Genomic DNA, 20,615 nt, shown 5'->3' on the forward strand with positions numbered 1-20,615 from the left:
CTGGGGAGTCACTGCTCCTGACATTCAATTAGGTCATTCAGGGTGACCCCCCAGCAAAGGGAAGCCTTTGTATTGCTTCTGTGTAAAACAGAAAAAGTAAATGAAAGCGAGGATTTTGATGTTTTTAAACAAAGACTAAAATTGGTCTCTAATCTCTTGGAGAATAAGAACCAGGTAATTTTTAATCTGTTATGCTACCTAGTCCATTGTACTGTGAGCATTCTGTAAGGACCAGGTAAAACAATTAACCATTGCTACTTGAATTCACATCATTCAGGATTATTGAACTCCTCATTCACATAAATCTTGTAGAAATTTACTTTGGACTTCTTTTTTCAGGATCTTTATTAGCTTATGTATTGTGGTTTCCATGCCAAGAAAGTGTTGATGAAGACTTCCTATAGTCATGAAGAAGAGGTAGCATTCCTACTCTCAAGGGTATATTACTGAAGTGATCAAAAATGCATGTTGGGGTTGGTGAAACAGGTTTTCAGATCATTCTTTTGGGAACACAATGACTTCATAGAGATGTTTCAGGATAGTGAAACAGCAAAGTAATTAACAAGATTTTAATTACCCCAGGACCTCATTCAGCATTTTATTATTTTATATAATGTATATTTTTATATATCACTTACCATTTTATATAATGAGATTCTGTGTAATATGTTATTTCAGACCACTAGGGTGGCAAAAGGGCAGGATGTTAGCAGCGTTCTGGTGTCAGACATTCCCTCGCCAGCTAAATAACCTCCGACAAGTCCTTTCAGCTCTTATTACTGAAAGGTTAGGTTCAGATATGGGTCTAAGTTATAGAGAACAGTGATTTAGAAGAAAGAAGGAAACATGTAGGCAATGATATAAATGTTTATATCATATATATGCTTTAATACTTTGCTTATTACAACAAAAAGTGAGTAGAAGTGAGAAAAAAGTCTTTTCAACTTTTTTTTTGTTAAAAGGAAGGGGTTGAACTCTGTGCTTTCTCAACTACATTGTGAGTTCCTTGGAGCATTTCTTTATTAATTGTATTACTTTACTTCTTTATCATTTGCTGGTTCCCCATATACGGCACAGTGTAAGCACTCCACAAATTCTTATTTAATGGGTAATGGAATGAATTGGTGAATGAGCCGATAAAAGGACAAGCTCACCATCTTATCTCTAAGACCCTCCCATAGTATATTTTGTTGTGTCAGATCGACCATCAACAACCTGACTTTGGACAACATGGCTAATGTGAAAATGAAAAAGCTACACTGCAGTATAGCTGAATGCAGATATTTTTTTTTCCTGTTAGAAAGTTGAAAGTTCTGTTCTTTCTCTGTCCTGGATTCTGAGCAGCAATGACCTACTATATACATGGAGTAGCAAGTAGGCCAGCAGATACTACCCTTTTATCTTGAGTCATAAAAGTGGACAGTTTGGATTTTTGACATTTAGTTTAGGCTTTGTGACAGAACTCCATCTCTAGCTTTCTACATGATATGTAGAGGAAAATTTAGTACATCAAGGTCCCACATGTACTTGATTCCTTGCTGCATGAGATGTGCAGTAATAAAATGGATTAGGAAATTCTCTCTTTTTACTAGACATAGAGGCAAAATTACAAATAAAGATAGAGAATAATACAAGCATGCAACTTCCAAAAATATATGTGTTATATCAAGATCCAGGGTCAAAATGTAGATGGACACTTTTATATATAATGTAGGTGATCACATTTTTCATAATTTTTGGCCAGTAGCCCAAAGACTTTGAAATACATGAGTAGCTTCTGACAATAAAATTTAACTTTCTATTTAATGTCTCTTTAACAAAGCACTATGTACAAGATGGTTATATAAAAATAGGACAAGATATAGGCCTTGTCCTCAAGAAGCTTATGATTCAATAGTGGGGTAAAGATAAGAACACAAATAATTATAATAAAAAAGTACACATTTTTCATAATTTTATGTTTAGGGCACACTGTAGGTTTGTTAAACAGCTAAACTGCATGTTATGGGAGTTTGGTATGCAGATTATTTCATCACTCAGGTAATGAGCATGGTACTTAATAGGTATTTTTTTGGATCTTCTCCCTCCTCCCATCTTCCATCCTCATGAAGGCCCTGGTGTCTATTGTTCTCCTCTTTTGTTCATGTGTTCTCATTGTTTAGTTTCCACTTACAATTGATAACATATAGCATTTGGTATTTTGTTCCTGTGTTAGTTAGCTTAGGATAATCCAGCTGCATCCATGTTGCTGCAAAGGACATTATCTCATTTTTTTAATGACTGTGTAGTATTTCATGGTGTATATATACCACATTTTTAAAATTCAGTCTACCATTGATGGGCATTTAGGTTGATTCCATGTCTTTGCTACTGGGAATATTGCTGCAGTAAGCATATGTGTGCATGTGTCTTTATGGTAGGGTGAATTATATTTCTTTGGGTATATACCTAGTAATGGGATTCCTGGGTTGATTGGTATTTCTGTTTTTATTTCCTTGAGAAATTGCCACACTACTTTCCACAGAGGCTGAACTAATTTACACTCCCATGAGAGAAATTTACTTTTCTCTGCAACCTTATCAGCATCTGTTATTTTTTGACATTCCAGTAATGGCCATTCTGACTGGTGTGAGATGGTATCTCACTGTGGATTTGATTTGCACTTTCTCTAATGATTAGTGATGTTGAGCATTTTTTTCAGATGCTTGTTGGCCACATGTATGTTATCTTTTGAAAAGTGCTTGTTCATGTCCTCTGCCTACTTTGTAATGGAGTTGTTTGCTTTTTGCTTGTAAATTTGTTTAAGGTCCTTATAGATTCTGGATATTAAACCTTTTTCAGGTTCATAGTTTGCAGATATTTTCTCCCATTCTGTAGGTTGTCTATTCACTTTGTTGATAGTTTACTTTGCTGTGCAGAAACTCTTTAGTTTAATTAGGTTCCATTTATCAATTTTTGCTTTTGTTGCATTTGCTTTTGACATCTTCATGATAAAATCTTTGCCAGGTCTTATGTCCAGAATGGTATTTTCTAGGTTTTCTTCCAGGGTTTTAGGTTTCACATTTAAGTCTTTGATCCATCTTGAGTTGATTAGTATACATGATGTAAGGAAGGGGTCCAGTTCAATCTTCTGCATGTGGCTAGCCAGTTATCCCAGCACCACTTATTGAATAGGGATTCTTTCCTCCATTGCTTATCTTTGTCAGTTTTGTCAAAGATTAGATGATTGTAGTGTGTGACATTATTTCTGGATTCTATATTCTGTTTCATTGGTATATATGTATGTTTTTGTATCAAACTAGTTAAAGTAATTGAGAGTTGTGAGAAAGATGGCTTTAAGGTGGACATAAGGGATGGGATTTTGATTTGCGAGAAATACAGGGGTGGAAGAGTGAAGAGTGTGGGCAAAGCTGAATGTGGGAACATGGTCTATATTTTGAAGCAATAGGGAGTAGTTGAAGGTAACTGAGATCTTAAGTACAGTTGGAGAATTGGTGGACCATGAAACTGGAATGACACTTGCAGAAGGGTCTAAATATTAGGTGAAATATCAAAACTTAATTTCATTGGGAGAGAGCCATTGAAATAATTTGAGGAAAAGAAGAGTAGATTTGGTGCTATAGTTTAAGAAACATGATCTGGCAGAAATTAGGCTAGATTGAGATCAGAAGAGCAAAGATAAACTGTAAAGTTATGCAGTATTTTAGTACCTAGATTACTTAGAGGGGAATGGGACTGCAGAGTAGAGATTTCAGACTTGTTACATAGGGTTCAAACAGAAAACAAGTGGTATACTCAATTTGGGTAACTTCAGAAAAGTTTCATAAAGGGACTGTTTTCAAAGCTGTGAAGAGCATGAGATAATTACTGGGGATAGATGATGCAGTTCCATGGATGAGTTACAGCAGGTAGCATCACCACCTCTACATATGAAGTGGTGAGAAAGAAACATTTAAAAAACACAGAAGGAAGGAATTGTGTGGGAGAGAAAACTCTTAGCAAAGGGAGGCTTCTGACTTATTGCAACCTCAGGGAAAATAGCCTGACTTTATTCTCTTCCCTCCTTTTGGTTTCTTGCCAGGACTTCCTCTTGGCCAGGCAAACTGGAAGCCAGAAGGCAAGAGAACTGTTAATGTCATCACTTAGGTCAGCCTCCCAGGGTCCAGACTAGAGTGAAGGGTAGAGAATAATCTCAAGGGTTCATGAAAGCTATCCTATGCAGTTATGCATCAATGCTGGGCACTTCAGGTGAGATGCTAGGCAGAGTTGGAAATGCAGATTTAGAGCACAGGGGAACATTGGGCTATGGGTAAGTAGGTTTAAACTGTTGAAGCTTTTATAATGGATGAGATTATGGGGAAAGAGGCTATAGAGAAAAAGAGTAAGTTCGTAGTATAGAGCTTTGAGGAAGTTCTACATTTAGGAGACAGAGAAATGAAGAGGAGACAGTAAGGAAGATACAGAAGAATGGAAGAAAATGAAACTTGGGAGTAGGCAATTAAATGGAAAACAATGGAAGAGTTGGCATCAAGGAGAATAAAGAGGCAGTAGACAAGACAAAGAAGCCCAAGGCAGAAAACATTTTTTAGAATAGATAGAGTAAAAATGCTGTTAACTAGCTTTTTGCCAACTGAAGATAAGCAGTTGATTTTACCCCAGTGCTGGCTTGGACTTCTCTTATGGCTGTGTTCTGGAGTTTGGGAGACAGGAAAGAGAAAATGATGATGATTATATTGAAGAAGGTAAGATGAGGAACAAGTAATTATAACCTCACTATTTCATTTAGTACTATTTCCCCCATTCTCTAGTTCTTTTTTTTTTCCTCTTTTCTTCTTCCTCCTTCACATTTACTAAGCATTAGAATATTCTAGACAGCTTACCTATATAAAGCATCTCATTTATTCCTCAAAACAAGCCAGTGAAGTATGTATCCTCATCTTATGAAACAAGATTGTAGAGAGGTCGTGGATCTTGCCCATAGTCACACATTTAATAAGGAGTAGGCTCATTTTAAAAACCAGGACTGGGCCGGGCTTAGTGGCTCTAGCCTATAATCCCAGCACTTTGGGAGGCCAAGGCAGGTGGATCACCTGAGATCAGGAGTTCTGAGACCAGTATGGACAACATGGTGAAACCCCATCTCTAGTAAAAATACAAAAAATTAGCCAAAAGTGGTGCATGCCTGTAATGCCAGCTACTCAGGAGGCTAAGGCAGGAGAATCCCTTGAAATTGGGAGGCGGAAGTTGCAGTGAGCCAATATCACACCATTGCACTCCAGCCTGGGCAGCAAGAGCAGAATTCTGTCTCCAACAAACAAACAAAACCCCAGACCTTCAGACTCTAAGCTCTGCATTGTTTTCACAGTATCAAGCACTGTATTTGACACATAGTTGTTATTTATCAGATGATTGAAGACAAAATGAAGTGTGGCATAGAATGCTACATCAGACAGGTAATCTAGGTTTCAGTACTAGCCTTGCTACCAAATACAATGTAACCTCTTTGTTAGTAAAACTTGCTTTTAACTGCTGTGAGAATAATTAGGTCATTAAAACACTTTCCTTAAAGTTACTGTATAAATATTAAATGAATCATGAATATTTTCTATAATGCAAATGCTGGGGTCAAATTAAATATCTTCTTTGTAAGGTCCTTACAGTAAAATATCTTTAACATGTTATCCATACTGAATTTGCCCCAGAAAAATGGATGACATAATTCTAGATGTTTTATGATGTGCCATATTCTTTGTTCAGTTTATGAAATATAAATCAAAATATTGTCAGTTACTCACAATGTGATCATAGAGAATTGTTGTGAAATCAGTGACATGAAAGAGTTCACGTCAGAAGAGAGAGAGGAATCTTGTGCGGTAAGGAATGATGGGAGCCCTCTGACCAATGCCTTCCCCTAAAAGGAAAAATCACTGAACCACATTCACTGTTCATTCTTATTGTGGTTGAAAAATTCGAACTGAGAAATCTGGTCTGCTCTTAAAACGTATGCCTTAAATAGGAAACGTCCATAGTCTCCTTTAGTATACCAGCCAACACAAATAACACAGCTTTCCATTCATGAACTCTTGCTATATTGTTAAGAGGGCATAATCTGTCTGCCACATAATGTTTAGTAATACTTTATATGATTTCTGTATCAAATACATTAGAATCATAGAAATTGTTGAATAAATATATTGACCATTTTTCAAAACTTGCAATTTAGCCAGTACACAGGTTTTCACATTTTTCTCCTTTATCTCATTTTTCTTTAGATGATTCTTTCAGTTCCATGTAGCTCTACATAGTGCTGTTCTTAGGCTACTTGGGAAATGTTGCACATAATTAACATCTGCTCACACATAAGGTAAAAAAAGTGACACATTTCATTATTCTCATTGTACAACCAGAAAAATGATATTCAGAAATATTGATTGATTCATCTAACATTGAGATAAATGCAAAATTACCAGAGCCACAAAGAGACCCAGTGTCTAAATAAAAAATTCAGGATTCTAGAATATACCAATTGGTCAGACTGTGTTCAGAGCACTGAACTCTCTAGTTATAGAAATAAAATAATCTCCATGCCTACCTTTCCTACCTTTGGATATACCAATATCTAGTAATAGAAAGAAAATAATCTCCATACCTACCTTTGGATATACAACCTTTGGATACACCAACCTTTGGATATACCAATACATGTGATAAAATGACATGGCTATGAAGTTTAAAAGTCTGAGGCTGTTTTGGTCTCTAATCTCATTTTTGTGCTCATTTACAGATACTATCAAAGGTAAATTTTAATTATCTTCTGTTTCTCCTATTGCAAATCTCTTACTATCTTCAAATAAGTTTCTTCAGGAGAAGGATAAAGTGATTCTTGAATATTGCTAAAAACAAAGAATTCAACATTATTTTAGAAGTGTTGTTATGATGGATTTTGAGAGAAACGTCAGGAGTCAAATGAAAGTGAATTTTTCAAGCCAGCAATGGTCATGTATGATTAAAATATGAAAATATAAACACAATCTAAATGATTATGACAAAGTTAATACAGCATTAAAATATTAAGGAAGGTGGGAAGTTCTGTCTCTTTTGAAGTAGTAGGCCCAAAATTTATTTCATGACAAAAGAATGCATTGACTGGATCAGAAATGTTAATGTAAATTTTTAAGAATTTATTAAATGTTTGTTTTCTCTTGACTTCATAGTCTTCTAAATTCTCAATGTGAATAATTTCTGTTATCAACTAGCTTATTTATTCAGCAAAATCATTTTTAAAGGGTTTGTGTTAGAAGATTTCTTTATCTTCAAAAGACACAATTAGTGTAGTACTCAGGTATGGTCAATTGAGTTGTTATTTGGGATCTGGGGAAAAAGATAATTCAATCCTAAAAATATAAAACTAAACTGTAAGATAAGCATAGTGATGTTACTTTTATTTCTGGGTGAGTCAAATAATTTTCTTAATATATCAAACTTATTATATGTGAATGTAAATTGAATTAAAAAGGAATAATTTCTCTCAGCTGTCATGCATTATTTGAAAATTATCACAATTACCTGTTCATTTGAAGTTGTTATTTGATATGTTAAAAAGTAATTAAGTGCCATGTCCAATCGCTTTATTAGGCACTGGGATTTAATTCATGGTACCAGATTCTATGAGCTAACAATCTATGAAGTTTTTGTGGAAAAGATGCAGTCCTGTGTAGATCTTGGTAAAAAGAACAGTGGAATTATTAAAAATAAATGAATAAATAAATTCTTAGAGATATCTATAATTTTATCTGAAAAGTTATTTCTTTTGACACCTAGAACAGACATTACCTTGGGAGGAGAGAGAGTAATAGATTAATTAGTAATTATTTGTGGAACCTCAGGCTTGTATGAATTTCTTTGGGCCTAAGTTTTTCAAATCTATAAAATTAGAAGTTGAGTCAGATTTCTAAATTTCTATTTGACTTTAAAATACCATATTGGGGTATATCTTTACTTGGATATGGGTCATTTTGATTATTATCAACAACACTATTGTCTCATGCCTGCTAATAAATCAGAAACACAGTCTGGGAAGTATTGATTAGATTCAGGACATACCCAGGTCTTGGGAAAGAAGAATGTTGTTTAAATATATGAAGAAAGATAAATGCTAGTAGCCTAGGACTTCTAGCACCTAGGTGTGCGACCACTTCTGAGAGAAATGAAATTACTCTTGCAAGTAAGATTCCTGGAACGTCATGAAGTAAAATTACTTCCTCAGAATAAAGCTTTCATAGTTTTTTTTTTTTTTTAATTTTCCATTCTTTGTTGACACTGACAGTGTTATCTGTCTGAACGTTTTATCTCCTCTGCTAGATGTGTAAACTCCTGGAAAGACAAGCCAGTATCAAACATAACTTTGCATTCTGTATAATACATGCCTTCTCTACTGCGTTCAACATAATAGGTGCTCAATAAATTCTACTGAATGAAGGATGCTAATACTAGCAGTTTTTAAATTTGCATAAAGGAAAATTAGTGGGCTGGTATCATTAAGCTTAACCATCAACTGATATCCATTGGCTCAGTCTGTCTACTACTAGTATTAGCAGCTTCAATTAGAGGTTGGAAATTTGGAAAAGGTGTAGACAAAAATGGGATTAATTTCAACCTTGAATGAATAGGTATTGGCCTTACTCATTCAAATGAAAAGGTTTTTTGAAGAAATAAGGCAAGGCTATATTCAATTATGTATGAAGGTGTGCTATTATATGGACAAAGGTAAAATGGAGTTTATGTTAAATATTTTTGGAAATATTTTTATGTCATCTATAAACTAGATTAAATTAAAACTGTCTTACTAAAATCATGTATTTTCAGCTCTCAACATGCCTTTATATATATTATTTCACTTGTTCTCATTTGAATCTTACAAATATCCAGAGAGGCAGGTAGATTAGATATTATCATTTTGATTTCAGGGAGAACAAATCTGCAGCTCAGAGAAGTTAAGCACTCTTCCTGGGAACGCTTGGTAATTAAATAGAACAAAAGTTTTCTGGCTTCCACTATGGTGTCCTTTACAATAGGCCACCTTGCCTGAGTGGGAGAAATGAAATCACTCTCAGTCTAAAAATTTTAGGTTCTCAAACAATATGTAATATGTCCTTTAAGCTCAATTCAATATTGTAACTGAATTAGACTTTTGGATCATATGTAATTAATATTAACAATATTTTATATTTGTATGAACACATTAAAGGTACAAAACACATTTATAGCCATAATTATGAAGTCTCTTAATCTGAATTCATTTGTGTAGAGTTCACTTGATTTTGAACTTTCAAGGATAAAATTGTGACAACAGTACACATTGTTATGCTGATGGGTTAATTTCCTCCTTCTATCTTTAAATGCTTTAAATTTGTCAAGGAAAGGCACTTTCTCTCCCTAGTATGCCTCCTATCTTCAAAAGAGGAGACAGAAGCCTATTGAGAGAGGTGGCTTGGCTGCACAGCATGAGCTGTCCAAGCTAGCTGGAAGCAGTAGCTCTGGCAAAAAGAAAAACTGAGAATTTCATTTGCCAGCATGATCTTCCAAATGGAATTAACAAGAAACAGATAAAAAACTATAGGCCATAATTATATTCTGTCAAAAAGGATCCATAGGAGCAGACTTTTCCTGAACTTCTAATCAAAAGAGAAGGAAACAATTAAAAGTATAATTTTCCCCTATATCATTTTTTTCTTGCCAATTTAGTGATTAGAAGAATTTGAGTGCACAAAGAAAATTACCTACTAGGTCAACGAAAACCAACTTCTGTCTGCAAAGAGGAGGTGATATGGATGGACTTCTCCCTTTCTAATTATACAATATCCTTAAAGGACATCTTACAAAAATAATTCACGTAAGTAAAAAAATTCAGTGAATATTTGTGCAGATCTTCCAATGTACAAAACACTGATTGGGTGATTCAGTCCTGTCTCAAGAGTTTACTCTCTAGTGGAGCATGTACAGAATAAGTATAATGATAGAAAATGACAATCTTAATAGAGAGGTATAGGAAAGAAAGGATGGGAAGTCAAAAGCAAGAGAGATTATTTCTAGTTGGAAGAAATTCAAGCACTTCTTATAGGAATTAGATTTTGACTAGGTTTAAATGATCATACAATTTGAATATGTGGAATGGTGGAAGTATTATTAAAGTACTTTACATGGAGGAAAGAAGGTGAAAACAGGATCCAGTGTGTGGCACAAAAATAATAAAAAGTGTCCTGGAATGTGAATAGTTTAGTTTGACCAGAGCATAGTGATATGAAGATTAGTGGAAAAGTGAGAATGGAAAGGTGGAAAAGTCAGCTACAGGCCAAAAGAAATTTGGATTTTATTATGTGGACAATGGAAAATTACTAAGGTTCTCGAGCTGGGAATGAAATCATCAGAGCTGTGCTCTGGAAGATTAATCTTGTAGTGAATTGTAAAGTGTGCCAAAGGGAGAATAGACTAGGAGGGGGAAATTCTAGTTAGGTGGTTATTGCAGTGGCCTAGAAAAATGATAATGCATGTCTGATTTAGGAGAGGTAGTAGGAATGGAAATAAGTAGATGAGTAAAATGTGCTGTTCATCTGTTCAACTATTATGTATTGGATACCCTGTGTTCTGCTAGGCTTCGAAATAATATTGGTGAGCAAAGTAGAAATGGGCTTTGCTTTCAGAAGGTTTATAATATAGTAATGGGGAAAGAGATTATTCAAATAAACTCATAATTGCATCACTGTAAACACAAAATGGGATATGAAAGGAATACATTTGGCATTGGAAGAATATGTAGTGGAAGATTTATCGTGGGGCCTGTGGAAATATAGGGAAGGCTTTCCTGAGAAATAACATTTGCCAGGAAATAGGAATGGCTAAAAATCAAATACGAAAGAGGGGAGGCAGTTGTGGAACAGCATTCTAGGCAGAAGAATAAGCATATCAAAAGCCTCAAGATGAGCAAGAATCTGGTATTAAGTTCAAGGAACTTGGAGGAGATCAGTGAGATTGAGTCTAAGGAAAAGCAATGGACAGGAGAGTGAAACTGTAAATAGGGTCAAGATCATTCAAGGTCTGATAGGTCACATGAAGCCTACATTAGTCTACGAGCATTGGACTTAAAACGTGGCAGAGGTATTTTTACCATTGAGTTGTTTGATGAATGGATAAAGAAAATGTGATATATATACACAATGGAATAGTATTTGGTCATAAAAAAGAATGAAATAATTATTTACAGCAACATGGATGGAACTGAAGGTCATTATGTTAAGTGAAATAAGCCAGGTATAGAAAGACAAATAACACAAGTTCTCAGTCATGTGTAGGAGCTTAAAAAGTTGATCAGTGAAGACAGAGAATAGAATGAGAGATACCAGAGGCCGCAAAGGGCATGTGGATGGTGAGGGAGTGGGTAAAGAGAGGCTGGTTAATGGGTACAAAAATATAGTTAGATTGAAATAAGTTCTAATGTTGGATAGCAGACAATGGTTAACAACAGTGATTTGTACATTCAAAATAGCTAGAAGAGAGGACTTGAAATGTTATCAGCATGTAGAAATGATAAATAAGGTGATATATATCCTAAATTTTCTGACTACTTCATTAATTTTATGCATGTAACAAATTATCACATGTACCCCATAAATATGCACAAATATCATGTATTCATGAAAAACATTGGAGAGATAGTATACTGTATTTAAACTGATTACTCTGACATGTATGGAGAATGATTTTGAGACAGGAAAAATTTGATCTTAGGAGACCAATTAAGAGGCTACTACAGTGGTCCAGGTAGGAGGAAATAGCAGGTTGAACTTAATTAGTTTCAGAGGAAGAGAAAGAAGTAAATAATGTAAAATTTATTGATAGACTGGTTGTAGAATTAGAGAAAGTGACTCCTTTGGTTTCTTTGTTGATCCATGAAAAATTATAGGGAAAATGATTATTTTGGTTTTAAGAAACCTGTACTTAAAATTGGCTTTGAGACATGTAAGTTGAGAAATCTGGTAGGCCGCTGGATATACAGGTCTAGAGCTGGAGATAATTTGGGAATCATCAGATGCATTATAACATGGGCATGATAAAATCCCAGGCAAATCTATAGATGTCTAATGTATCTGTAGAGTGCAAAGAGAAGAGGGACTAAGCCTGACACTTGGAAATAGCAATATTTACTGGCCAACTTAGGGAGGGTAAGCCAGTAAAGAAGCTAGATAAGGAATAACCAGAGACTTTTGAAGAAAAACTAAGTGAGGGGCATCATGAGAGCAAAGGAAGGAGAATGTTTCAAAGAGAAAAGAGAGATCCACAGTGTGTGGTCAAGTACAGAGAGGTCAAATAAGAAAAACACTGAAAATATCCATTGGATTAGATACTCAGATGCCATTGATGATTTTAGAGTGAGACACTTCAGTAATGTTATTGGGTCACAATTAAGCAAAATTTGATTGGAGAGGTTTGAGGAGAAATAAAGTCAACAGTGAGCATGAAAAACCCTCAGAAGTTTGAATATGAAGTAGATGAGATACGGTGGTAGCTAGAAAGAGAAATGAAATAAGGATTTTTAAAAATAGAGTTACCTACTTCAGAAAATAATGAGTCACTTTGCGATAAATGTTTTAAATTTATGATAATGTCTAAACATAGAAAAGTAAAATCTTGTACAAGCAAAGTAAGCAAATAGCCTATTTATGAGGGATGAGGTAGTGCATGTAATTGAAGATTAAATTTTATTCAGGACTTTCTGAAAGCCAATACAAATCAGGAAAGACTGTGGGTCATATAAGCCTCATTATTCAATATAATGCCTCCATGTATCCGTATAAGCCTCATTATCCAATAATAATCAAACTAGCCAATATTAATGAATATTACACATGTAGAATTTCATTTAGTCCTCATTAAAGCGCATGACATAGTTATTACTATAAATTTCATTTCCCAAATGCAGACACCTGGGGTAAATAGGGTAAGTAGCTTGGCTAATATCACCAAAGTAAGTGACAGAGGGAGCTTAGAACAAACTGGACACACTGGCTCAGAGCCCACACTCTCACAACCATGCTATTCTGCCTTCATTTATACTGCTGCTTTGGGGAAGACAAAGTTCCTTCTGGCACTAAATTCCAAAAGGAATTGGTAATATGGGATCTTATGTAGGGGACATTGAACAACATGATGGAGATTGTCCACATGCTTTAAGCAGTTGCAGTGGCCATTGATTATTTTTGGCATCAATGAATGTGCCATGTGGGTTGGAACTTCTAGCAGCTTCTTCCTGGTTCATGTCTGAAGAACCAGCTGATGGCAGCTGCGGCTCTCCTCCATCCTACTAAGGGAGTTTGCATAGGTTCTGCTTCCCACCCTCAACTTTAAGGCCCTTGCCTACTTGTTTGGAGGATTTTCAGCCTTGTCTCCTATAGACTGCTTCCCCTCTGCCAAGCTTCTTAGAATTATTTGTCTATTGAGATGGTCAGAATATCTTTTTTGCTTTTTTAAATTACAAAAATAATATATGTTTCTTATATAAAATTGGGACAATTCAGACAAATAAAAAAATCAAAGATATTTGTAATCCTTTTACCCCTACATAACCATTGGTAGCATTAAACATTCTTACTGCATTTGTTTTCTGGATTTACATAGTTTTAACAAATGTCTTTTGATTTAGGCTCTGTGTTACATTCTTGTCAATATTTACACAAATGAAATAACACTATAATGTTTTATAAGATGCTTTTTGCTTATATATTTTGGAAAATTTCCTGTGTCATTAAATATATCTCTACAATGTATTTTGAAAAAGCTTAATAATATTTCATTAGAAAGGCAAACATTCTTATTTACCTAATTCTACATTGTTGGGCATCTAGGTTTTCTTCTTATTTTGACAGTTATAGATAATACTTTTATGAACAAAATTATACATAACTTTCTGTGCATAGGTCTAATTTTTTTCCTTAGGAAAATTCCTAGAAGGTAGGTTACTATATTAAAATTAATTAAAAATTGGCTTTTATTAGGGTAGTGTGTCTTAGATTAAGTGTAAATGCATATAGTAAATAGCACAGTGCCTCTGTACTCAATAGATGATCAGTAAATGGTGATGATTATTATTCAAGAAAAGCAAACCAAAATTTATCCTTGCACTTAGAGGGGTTATTACTATCAAATGGGCATAGTTTTTAAAGTTATCTTTTTACTACCTAATGTTCTTACATAATTTCCCTGTTTCTTTATGGTGTTCCTATTTGAAACTAATAATGAAGAATACTTCTTGGAGCTTTTTAACTTGGCAGGCACTGAAACAAGCATTTTTCTGTGCAGTACACCATTCATGTTTATGCAAAAGGCAGTTATTATATCCATTTTACAGACGTGGAAATGGAGACTGGCAGATGTTATTTATATTCAGAGTTACATAGGTTGTAAGTGGCAGAGCCAGGCTTCAAAGCAGGCACTCTCATGTTACTCTGCCCATTTCACCACTTCTCTGTGATGAGAGAGAAGGAAAGTAATATGAATATAAGATAATAATTTGCAAATTTATTTTCTATTAACTGAAAACCCAGTGTTGGCCTCAAAGTTAGGCAGTAACAGATTGTCTATGACATGCCACATTATGTCATAGTCAAGTCATATTCTATCTGTGTTTTCTCCCCTAATCCCACCTTTTAAAAATTCATTCCTAGCTTTCTCATGTTTTTCCTCCATTACTGCTATCAAATCTATTTTTATGAATAGGCCTAATAAATTATTTATTTAAAGTGTGCACATGTTTGCAATTGTATTTTATTAGAAACTAATATTTTAAATTCACTCACATAAGTCTGATTAAGGCATTTTAAAGCTTGGTAAACTGGTGGGAAAGGAAATATGAGGGTCGGGGAAACTTTCTGAAAGGACAGTAGGTAGGCACCCATAAATACTGCCTACTCAGAACACCAGTCTTTAATCTTGGGCTCATTTCTCTCTCTCTTTCCTCCCCTTTTTCCCTAACATCTTCTTTCCACTATTTCTTGAGAAATATCTTTAGGAGATATTTAGAGAAAGTATCTTTAGGAGAGTAATAAGAATGAATGCATCAGTGCTTTTGGAAGGAAGCAAAGTGACAGAAAGTGATGCTTGTATTTATTACTTTCTGTTCCTTCAAACTTTTGGTTTTTAGCTCCAGGACTTTTGACCCACGGGAAGGGCATTGTGCTAGGCTGGTTCAAGTGAGGAATAACAGAGACAGACAACAGCAATGGGAGCGCAGTGCGAAGCAGCTACAAGTATTAGTAATCTTCACAATGTGTTTGTCTTAACTCTGTGCTGGCACATTGTGATTCACAATGTAGACTATTCTTAATGGAAGAATCGCCTTGAATTAAAGGAGAATGTTTAAGAAAATGATGGATATACAAGATGTCTTCCCTCCTGCCAGCTGTGAAACTGATTGATCTTAAAGCTTTTGCCATGGTTATTATCTCAAGGAGAGAGATGTGTGTAGGAGTGGAAATTATTCAAGGATATCATCTCTCTTGATTTTCTCATTTCCTTCACAAGTGGGTGGAAGATAATTTTGTGAGGTTCAAAGATATGCAAGCGAGTCCCTGGTAATGTTAAAAAAAAACATCCATGGACCATCTAAACTAACTTTTGAATTCTAGTATAACCAGTCATCCAGTGAACCCAAAGAGCTTTACTGGACAAAGGGGTCAAGTGGACAGTTTTGAAATGTTATCAGTAAAAGTTTTCTACCCAATATTGTAAACAGTTATTTGTTTACAGTAGAGATTAGGCTCTGCAATAACATAAACATCATGATACATTTATGAACACATGTTGAAAATTCACTATTTCTGGGCTATATTTTTAGACCATGGATCTAACCAAATGAGCTAATTGGCCCAGGTTCATCACTGACTTTTCAGGGAAGGAAGGTGATTGTTAAAGAGAGGCTGAATTAAAGTCTTGCTTTTGTTTTTTCACCCTTTAGAAGAGAACCATGTTCCACTTAGAGCTTCACTTTTGAATATTTGTTTGTAGAATTGAAGAATTTAAGGAAGATAGACTTGCTTCTTTTTTTCAACCCCATAATAAATTAACCAACAGGAAGTAAAATTCTTTCAGTTCCAACTGTATAGTGTTTATATTCCCATTCTGAACAACTATGTTCACTTTTGAAGAATGTCAATCAAAAGAAGGAGTGAGGTGGTCGGCATCTCTAAAACGTGGCTAGTAAAGCTTGCTCTTATAGCTTTACAAGTGATCTTCCAGGTGTAAAGTCTACTTCCTCCACAGATTCCCATCCTCTGAAACCTGTAATTATAGTTGTAGTAAAGAAGCACTCCTTTCTTAATGTCATTATCACAATGGGGCTGGGATTGAGGATTGGTTTATACAAAATGGTGAGGTCTAATATGAGCCCTAGAGTCAAGAAATCCTTTCCGTTCTTTGATAGTCTTTTATTAGATTAGGTTTTGGGGTATTTTTGAAGAAATAGGAAATTTCAGAGAAACAAAGCTTCTAGAACAAAGTATTTGTATGCAAAAAAAGTATAGTGTAAACAAAAAGAACATTTAAAATGGTGTAGAAACGAAGCTGTTTGGGCCTCCTCTACTGACGCCCACACAGATCCCTGACTTTTGAGCATATCCATCCATGTCCCAACCTGGACACAGGGAAATATGTTTGTAAATTCTTGCCAAGCAAAAGCAGGAGAAGGGAGCCATCTGGTGTGGGAGGTGCATACAGGTTAAGTGTATCAGGAAGCAGGTGGCTGAGCTGCAGGAGGTTTCCAGGCTGAGAACTAAAAAGAACTGCAGACTTCATTGGTATGATGGACACTGAGGTATCAAAACAAGAGAAAGAAGCTTACCGAACTGGGAGAAAGAATGTAAGGAGAAAAGGCTCCTTTTGCTCTGTTTTCACTTTGGCTGGCATTCAATTCCATTCTGCAAGCATTTATTGAGTGCCTACCACATATAAGACACTGGGTCTTTTGGGAAATATATAAGACGAAATGTCATGGAAGAGAAGGAAGAGTAATTCTTTAGGGAAGAAACAATTCTAATGGGCATGATGCCTCATAACTCCCTAAATACCTGTGAGACCGTGGGAGGCACTATGCAAAGTCATTCTAAAACTGTTTTTCTTCTCTTTCAGGAGGTAGCAATGTAAATACAAGACTCAAACTACATTGCAGGATTGTTTTAGAGAGAGGGATATTCACTATATTTTCAACACACATGTGTTCTCTCAGGCCATGAACTCTCTCTCACGCACACATCCCTCTTTCTCAAATACAATTTATTTTAACCTTTTAAAATTTTGTTACTGAAGGCTTGTGAAAGGTAAGGTTACAATAACAGCATAGAATAAATATAGAAAATGTATAAATTTATACTTTTCTATAACTATAGAAAAAATTAATTGGAATGAGAAATCCCTTTATTTAATGAATGAAGAAGTCAAAGATGAGAGAAATTAAATGACTTTCCCAAGGTCATACAACTCATTAGAGGTAAACTGGAGAAAAATTATTTCACATGCTCTTTAATCTAGACATTATAAAATGACAATGTATTGCCTCTTGCATACGAGAAAACAAAATACATTTTATTGGAACATGTGGGTGAGCTCCATCTTACTAAGGCTCAACCTATTCCATTGTTGCTGAAATTGTTGCCCTTCTGCTATACATATGCGTCTTATAAATTAATCATTATTTTTGAAAATATATGTGACTTTTATTCCATAGTTATTCAGTGAAACTTTAGCTTGTTTTTTGATTGTTGTTTCACATTCTGCTAACAGATTAATTTTTTTTATTATTTTCTAAATTAGCTATTTATTCACAGCTAAGCTTTCTTCAAGTATATTTTGGCTGAGGCTATAACATTAGGATTATTGCAGTTTAGTGTTAAAATATATTGTGAAAGATTATTTTTGCACAATATTCTCCCAAAATACAGCATCATGCCTCAGCCCCACATCACTTAATTCCTAGGCTATCTCATACAATGCTTATGAGAGTTATGCTTAGTTCTTGGGAAGTGCTACTTTAAAGGAGATCAGAAAGAAACAGTATTCTTGATTATGTTTCTCAGGAAAGAATCTCCTCTATTCAAATCTATATTTCTTTGGTATAGAAGCTTCAATTTTTTTTTTTTAGGGATTTATGTATGGTGAGCTGGGGGAAGATACCAGAGAGCATATTTTTTTTATGTGATGGCAAGAATGTTTATACTTGGTTTTGGAGATAATTGTAAAACATATATTTTCTTCTTACAATAGCAGAATTTTATCAGAAAAAAAGTGACAGAAACCCTAAGAAGATGTAGTCAGTGTTTCAAGAATGATTTAATCAGTTAGAAGAGATCTGCTCTTGGTTTGCATTTTATTTATAACTTGTTCTTACAAATGCACATTAGAAGAAGCACTCCTTTCTGGCAATATGCTGGGTAACTGTAATGACATGAAGGCACTGGCTTCCTGATATGATATATTAATAAGAGTATGTAGTGCCCCGGTGAAAATAATGCCATTTGTTTTAGTTGCCTAACCCTTCCTGTTCTTTTGTTCTGTTCATTACAAGTTTGCTTTGGGTCTACCAACCTAAGGCTAGAATTCTTTATACATAGGTACTTCTATGTTAGAGTGAAGGTTTTACAAACAATTCTGTGAAATATTCTCTCTGCTCCCCTAATGGCTAACATTCACTGAGTGCTTTATAGTAAAGGCACTGTGCTAAGTGCCTTATAGCATAATATCATTTATAATCCACCCAACAACCTAGAAGACACTACTTTTATTACCTCCATTTTACAGATGAGAAACCTGACGCTCAGAAAGATGAAGTTAATTGCCAAGGTTACCCAACCAGTAAGTGGGAAAATTGAAAGTTGAGTCCAGATCCATCATACTCAGGGGTTATGTTCTCTGTACCTGTGCTCTGGTGCTGCAGCACACATTTGGAATCTTTGTGTTAGCTCCTTGACTAGTAAATTGGGAACCAGCAATGCTCTTCATGATTGGTCTCCATTGTCAATGGGGCACATATAAATGGATTTTACATAGCAAAAGGAAGATAAAATTTTACACAAGCACAGAAGAGACATTTAGCTCATCAAGTGACTTGACCAAAGGTGGTAAGCAGACCAGCAATGTTAGCATCCGCTGGCAGTCATTAGAAATGCAGGCTCTTTGCCCTATCCACAAGTTCGTCAATCAGAATCTAGCTTGATGATTTACACATACATAAACCAAAGAGTTATACGTGTCTCAACCAAGGTTTTTTAGGACTGTGGAGAGCCTGAAATGTTCAATGACAGAAGTTCATGTTTGATGTTTTTTTCTTTCATTGTGAGCTTTTGCTAAATCTAAGATTCCAGTAGTTCATTTGATATATAAATTCTGCTGCTTATAAACAGCTGAAAACCATGGATCTATATCTGATCATGAAGTTTATGCATGAGGAGAGTGAAGTTCAATGAATGACTTGCCCAAAATATATTGTTGACATATCTAAAACTAGAACCTAGACCTCAGCTTTCTTGCTTTTTTGATTAAAAACATTTGAGCACCATGTTATTTAAAATGGGGAATGAGTTTAGAATCAGGAGACCAGGTTCTAATCCTGGATCTGCTTAGAATCATCTGGGTCACCCAAAATAAACAATTTAATTTCTCTTTGATTAAGTTTCTGTGGCTATAGAAATTAGAGTGGTGGTATCTATAATCTTCATTTATCTCTAACTTTTATATTTGGTGACGTATATATTGTTACCCAATTCCATATATATGACAGGGTCTTGCTTGGTCACTTGGGTTGGTGTACAGTGGCACAATCGTGGCTCAACACAACTTTAAACTCCTGGGTTCCAGTGATCCTTCTGCCTCAGCCTCCCATGTAACTGGGAATACAGGTGTGTGTCACCATGCTCAGTTAATTAAAAAAATTTTTTGTAGAAAGGAGGTATCACTATGTTGCCCAGCCCTAAAATATCTTATTTTTAAAAGAAGATTAAAACTAATATAAAAATCATGCCATGGTAACAGTAAATTAAGTATAGCAGAGGGTCTAAAGAAAAATTAAAAATTTCTTTCCTGCCTCGGCCACTGGCCTGTGCCACATAAGCAAGCATTAATGGTTTCTAGTTTTCACTTCTAGTGATTACCGTTCAAATAGTATTGTGTGGCTCCATTTCTAGGTTTACAACTAGATAATATGGATGCCTTTTATAAAAGATGAAGAATTGATTCCATTTATACAACCAGCAAATCCTTCTCATTTTTTATGTCTTATTTTTAGATTTTCCAGTAGTTATCTTTGTGACTTTAAATACCACATTCTCCATTTTTTTTATTCAACCACTTTATAGTATATCTTTTGATATTTTCCAACTCTCCTACTGTTATCATCTGTATAATGTGATATGGAAGGGGGACAGGGAAGTGCTGGGAGGAGAATTCTTGGGCAGGTCCCTGGCTAGGGCTCCACCCCCAGGCCTGGGCCCATGGACCTGGGTGAGGACAGGCACACCTATCTTTGTGCCCAAATTTTACATTTCCCAAGACCATTCTAGACTGCCATGCCCCCATCC

The sequence above is a fragment of the Callithrix jacchus genome, chromosome 4, assembly GCF_049354715.1.
Source record: "Callithrix jacchus isolate 240 chromosome 4, calJac240_pri, whole genome shotgun sequence".
NCBI lineage: Eukaryota > Metazoa > Chordata > Mammalia > Primates > Cebidae > Callithrix > Callithrix jacchus.